The sequence below is a fragment of the Echinops telfairi genome, unplaced genomic scaffold (assembly GCF_000313985.2).
Source record: "Echinops telfairi isolate 266 unplaced genomic scaffold, ASM31398v2 ScPeMD7_3533;HRSCAF=4204_0, whole genome shotgun sequence".
Taxonomy (NCBI): Eukaryota; Metazoa; Chordata; class Mammalia; order Afrosoricida; family Tenrecidae; genus Echinops; species Echinops telfairi.
The window spans coordinates 71,554,185-71,561,005 of record NW_022107431.1 but is presented as its reverse complement, the minus strand read 5'-3'; the positions used below and the strand labels follow the sequence as shown (position 1 = coordinate 71,561,005).

At 33.2% G+C, this 6,821-nt stretch overlaps 1 non-coding gene across 1 annotated transcript; it reads right to left on the bottom strand.

Moving 5' to 3' along the window:
• Positions 1 to 5,536: 5,536 nt before the first annotated feature.
• On the bottom strand, positions 5,537 to 5,600 carry LOC115871071. Its single transcript, XR_004047060.1, has one exon. It is a non-coding gene; the product is annotated as a U7 small nuclear RNA (small nuclear RNA).
• Positions 5,601 to 6,821: the final 1,221 nt, after the last annotated feature.

Genomic DNA, 6,821 nt, shown 5'->3' with positions numbered 1-6,821 from the left:
ATATAGAAAAAAAAAAAAAAAGAAAAAAAAAAAAGGAAGACCCTCAAGGAGAAAGCTTGACATGGCAGCTGCAACAAAGGGCCTAGCAAAACAGCGATGTTCAGGATAGCACAGGACTAGGCAATGCTTTGTTCTTTTGATCATAGGGTTTCTATGAGCTGGAAGTGACTGAACAGTGTCTCACAGCAGTGTGTGTACATGCCTCACTAGTTCTGTTTAAAATGTAAGTATAATAAATTGTGTGATTTTTACGCACTTTAGCAGATTATACATATATGACTCTCATATTCATAATTTTAGAATGCTCAAAATAGTATTATTCAAAATTGAACCATGCCTCTTTTTTACATGGTGGCATTCTTCTACATCTTATTACTGAGTTTAGAAAATGCATTTTCCCCCAGTTAATTCCACAAGGGCCTTGAAGCTTATTAAGGTTTAAAGTTTTGAGCAGGTTTTGATCGTAATGAATAATCATGATGCCTCCATATAGAAGGAGATGCTTAGAGATTGACACAGTATCATTACCTCAGAAGTCTATGTCAAGCCAAAGATGACAACCTACTCTCTAGCATGTTTTTCCCCTACTATTTAGGAAGTAAATTGAACGAATAAAAAAGCAAACCATGTGACATTTTTAGATTGGACACTTTAGACCTTTTTTAAACTCAAGAGTATCTTCATGAAGATATATTACCCATTCCAGCCTTTTAAAAAGGTCCCAAATCACCTAGGGCAGCAGTTCTCAACCTGTGGGTCGCTACCCCTTTGGGAGTCGAATGACCCTTTCACAGGAGTCTCCTAAGGCCATATTTCTGAGGGCCTTAGGAACCAAGACACTGCTCATGTCTCTGTCTCCAGGCGGGTCAGCCCACATGCAGATGTACCCACAAACGCGGTCACTACAACATGAGGGACTGTATTAAACGGTCATGGCATTAAGAAAGTTGAGAGCCACAGACCTCAGGGATATGCATTAATAGAAAGATTCTTGTATGTATATGTATATATACACATACATAAATACAAGAATCTTTCTATTTATGTATGTATGTATGTATGTATTCTTGTATGTATGTATATACACATACATACATACAAACAAGAATCTTTCTATTAATGTATGTATGTATGTATATACATACATACATACATACAAGAATCTTTCTATTAATTTTTTTTTTTCTGTTGAGGGAGATACACATATAAATTCAAATTGAGTCCATGGTGCGAGTTTTTCCCACTGTCTGATGGGCACCTCTATAACTGCATGAAGTTAAAGTAACAACCCACCCATCTTCCCACCAGTATCCACTTGGGATATGTATGTCCTACACAATTATACCAAAATCCAAAATTGCTGAAAGTGTATTCATTCGATTTCAGCATGTCAATTGTATCAAAATCCGAAATTGCTGAAAATGTATTCATTCGATTTCAGCATGCCTTTCCGTACTGAAAATACATCATATTAACAACAACAACAAAATCAAATCAGAAAATAACTCAGACATGGGTTGAGAACTTGACTCACTTGGCAGATGGTTTTTTTGCCAGATTATTTGAACTCCCTGTTCAAATGGTTTTATTGCCATTCTTACTATCCCACGGATTTTTATTTAATTATTGAACTCTTCTAAATCAAGGTTAACTTGTATGAATAATGAAGATAATGTAATATTTATTTATTTATTATAACAGGTACAATGAATTGTCCAATATTATGAAAAATAGTTTATCTTTAATCCATTATACTCTGCACTTTTGAGAAATGTATCTTTTGGGGGGGGTATCTTTCTTTACCTCATGCTTGTGAAGGTGATATTAAATACATCATATATAAATATATAACTTGAAGATGTTTGTAATATAGTAAACACATGATAAATACAGCATGTGAATAATAGCATATATAAAATATTAATAATACATTCTGCATTTAAAAGTTATTATGTATAGATGATTGCAATCATGTGGGAAAATGTCATTCTGTTGCTGTTGATGATGATTAGAAAAACGGTAAGAACTCCTAAAACTTTTTAAAATCTGGGATTTACAGCTGAGCTGAGCTTTTGCTCTTAAAAAGATATAAATTTGTAGAAATTTATTTAATATGTTATGTAATTTATAATATTAAAGAATATAAAGCAATTTCATTACATGATTTTTAATTAGAATTTATTTCTCACAACATTCTGTCTATATTTCTATAGTGTATGTTCAATTTGGACAGATCAGTCTTCCGATCCTCCAGAAGACTGTGATAGTCATTATATCATTATAGACATTCTCCACCTAGATTTATTTGCATTACCGAAATGTCTCAGAGCTATGGTAAAGTCATCATATTAATTTTTGATCAAACTTCAATAAACATCTTGCACTTCTGTGGGATGTATCTCTCTGGTCTACCTTATCTAATCTGATGAGCATGCTATTTGTTCCAGGAGAAGCCTTTGGGAAAGAGCTTTTAAAAAACCTTTAAAGAACCAATTGTCTTTCTAACTTGTCATCGACCAGCTTGTCTTTGTTTTCATCCTTAAAAAAAAAAGAGATGCATTTCTGAAGGTTGTGTGAATATGTAGATCATTGCAGAACTAGCTTATTCTTATTTTCTGAATCCCTGTAGATTCGTATAGTCCCAAGTGGCTTCAGAAAATTGAAATAGTGAAATAATACCAATTGAAAACATGATTGCTACTTATAGAGAACAAGTCTGTGGAGTTCAAACTCATTAATCTGTATCACCTCCCTCTGAGGAGCAGGAAACATGTTATGACAATGCAACTTTGAGAAGGGTCAGGTTGAAAAAAAGTTAATGTGAGATTGAAAAACTCCAAGGTTATATTATAAATCAGAGGGGAGTTAGCACATTTGCTGAACGTCGAATGTATTTAATAGGGATGACGCATCTCAAAGCCATATTCAATTGTTGGGATTTAGAATGCCCTACTAATTAACAGGTAAAGGCTCCTGAAATAAAACAGAATAAAACTTATAGGAATAAGAAAAATCTACTAAGGACATATTTTCATTTTTATCTCCCTTTTTGTCATTGAAAAACACTAAAAAATAGAAACAAAATACCCAAAAATATTTGCTATTTCATTATTTTTCAATAAAACCAGTTACATAATTTTTGTTGTATAACCATCACAAATAATATCCATTGCCAATATTTTCATCTGCACGAAAGAAAATATTTTACTCCCTAAATAACCATTCTTCCTTTCCCCCTCTCACCCACCACTGATAACCACGACTAAATTCTAATCTCTATATTTTTCATATTCTAGGTATACTATATTAGTGAAAACACACTAGAGTTTTCACGCACAGTTTTCCATGTCAGCTACTGGTATTCATTACAAGAATATAAGCAGGCACTACGTGGTCTTATTCTTTGCTCAGGTGTAACTGTGGATATCAACTTATTGAAGAAAGATAGCATTTGCAACTGTAACAGCTTTGGTCATTCCCATGGTAAAAAAGACATTTATTCAAACATACATATTTCTAATTTTTAGATGACTGTTCATTAAGCATAATCAGACCTTACATATTGGAGAAGGATTACCCGATTGTTGCTTATAGTGGTGTATATGGAGCTGTCGTAGTGCAATGGGGATGTGTTAGTCTGCTAACTAGAACACTGGCAATGCAAACCCCTAAGTCGTACCATGGGAGAAAGATGAGGCTGTCTGCTCCCCAAAAGATTCGTCTCAGAACTCCTAAGAGATGGTCTACTCTGTTGTATAGTGAGGTGAAATGTTAGAATCAACTCAGGGGCAGAGGGTTTATGTATAATGTTTTATATAAATTTCCCACAAAATTGCAGAGACAAAAAATGATAGTAACCTTTGAACTAAGGACATAACAGAGTTCTTCAGAGTAATGCAACCTGATTAAGCAAAGGCAACTACGTTCATGGAAATTCTTGTTGTTCAACACAAATGGAATCCAAGTTTAATAATGAATGTTAAGGAACACCAAACTACTCTGAATTTAAAAAATGTAAAAGAGGCATACACAATGCCTTAGAACATGAGATTAAAGTATTTAATGGGAGCAAATCAAAGAGAAACATTCTTATTGACAAGGTAAAGGCAAGACTTCAAAAACCAACATCGTCTAAACTGGGATTTCTGTTAGAGTTGCTTACTATTGGCTAATATTTTCATAAGGCATAGCCAGGTCCTCTTTGTTAGTCTATTTTAGTCTGCAAGGCTTTCCCCCCACTTATTATTAAAGTTTCAAAATATATATATCAACTTTAACAGTTCTTAATGTAAAATATTTAGAAAAATATTCTATGTGTAATGTAAAACTTCTCTAAGGATCAAAGAGCAAGTGTAGTTTGTTAATAATTAGAGCTTTTTCTTTTTTCAGAATTAAAAGCAGCTTTGAATTTTGTGTTTTATAAGAGCAAAAGTTTCAAAGGATTATGGAGATACAGATGTTTTTATAATATAATATTTCAAGGCAGAGGGGTTTTGTATAATGTTTTATATCATCTTTCTATAAACCTGTATGGACAAAAAAGATCATAGCCATATAAAACATGTTATGTTCTTCATGCTTTATGAAAAAAAAAAATTTATCAGATAATGAGATGTTTTCTGATTAATTTTATATAATTTACATTAAAAACTGTTAAAATTGATATATTAATGTTGCAACTTTAATAATAATTTGGGAAAAGAACATTGCAGACTAAAACAGACAAGCAAGGAGGTGCTGGCTTACCCGTATAAAAATATTAGCCAATAGAAGCCTTAGGAATAGCAATCCAACATTGTCTGATCCAGTGTCTGAAAATGAGTCCTTTCAGCTCCCAGGTTGGAAGGCACTTCGCCTGCAGTGGGGGAGAGCTGCCTCCTCCAAGTGGTGTCAGCCTTCATGATCTGGATGGAGTAATGACTTAGCTCTTTCATTTTCTCATATGGCTTGACCAAAACTGTGAAAAAAAGTTGTAAACACCCAGGAATAATCTAAACGTTCAATACATGAAATATGAATTTAAAACATTGGAAGTTGTCAAAAATAAAAAGGAATGCATTGAGACCAATATCCTAGGTATTAGTGAGCTAAATGGACTGGTACTGGACATTTTCCATCAGAAAGTTACATGGTACCTACTATGCCTGGAATGATAAATTGCAGAGAAATATCCTAATGTTTATTATCAAAAAGAACAATTCAAGTTCTCTCCTAAGGTACAATACTGTCAGTGATAGTTGTATAGTGAATATTCATATATTCACCTATAAGAAATATGAGTCAATATGGGTATTGTTCAAATGTACAACTAAACATTAATTCCAATGGCAAAAAAAGAGAGAGAGAGAGAGAGGGAGGTAACTTTAACCAACTTCTGTAGCCTGAAATTAACCAAACATGACATCATGATGCACTGATAAGTACCAGTGATTAAAATGTGAAAGTGTGAAACAAAGGAGAAAAATGAATATTTAGAAAATTTCCCCTTGGTGATAGAAATGTTATCTGAGATCACATGCTAAAAATTTTTGGGGGGGGAGGTAGTTTCCAGAAAAAAACAGAAAACCTGGTAGACAAATTCTAAAAGAGCTGTAACACTTACATGGTATAATTTTATAAGACCAATAAGTTGTTCCTTGCAAATGTCATTTTTTACCATCATAAACTCTTGTGGTGCTGTTGGATAGGTGTTGGACTGCTAAGAGCTAGGCCTATATTTGAAACACATCAACCATTCTTTGGGAAAAAGATGGGGCAGTGAGTTTTTGTGCTTTTTTGTTTTTTGTTTTTGTGTTGTTTTAAACCTCATGCATGTGGAACACTCTGGGTAGAATGCACAAAAGTAAATTTAGCCACAGCTGTAGAAACAACAATGGAGAAGTTCAATATAATCAGTCAGAACAAAGTCAGGGAACAACTTTAGAACAGAAAATCAGGTGCTAGAGTATGACCTTAAATCAATACTGCTGGGATTTAGAAACCATCTCAAGAATACATGGAAAGCAAAGGACACCAACCGCTAAAGGTCAGGTGAGCTGTGGGATGACATCAAGGACATCACACATGCTGAAAGCAAAAGGTCATTAAAACACAGGAAAGACAAGACCAAAGTGAATATTATAAGATATTAAGATTACACTTGAATTCACGATAGATAAAGCAGGCGGGAAAAAATGGTGACATTAAAAAAAAACTAAAGAAATTTCCATGGAAAACTTGAGAAGCCAAAATAAAGTATTATAATGAAATGCACAAAAATGTGGACTTACAACCCTACAGGGAAGAACCAGATTAGCATTTATCAAGATGAAAGAACTGAAGAAAAGAAATCCAAGTTTCAAATTGAAATACTGAAAACTTCATGGGCAAAATATTGACAGATTCAGGGACAATAAAAAGAAGATGGAAATATCAGTAGCTATAATATCATAAAGAATTTATTGGTTTTCAACTATTTCAAGAGGTAACAAATTATCAATAAACAATAATATTAAGGGGAAATGTTGTTTTACACCAAGGTCATATTATATCTTGGTATAATATGACCTTGGTGAAAAACAAGATTACAGTATTTGGAATTAATGAAATGCCAATGGAAATATATTATTTTAAAATCATTTTATTGTGGGCTCTTACAACTCTTATAACATTCCATACATTGATCATATCAAGCATATTTGTACATATGTTTCCATTATCCCAATTGAAATATTTTAACAAAGTAATATAATGCTGAAAGCACTACCTGGTCCATGCCAAGTGGTTCCATAAATAACGAAGACAGTTACCTATCCAACTCATTAGATGAAATCCATATTTGT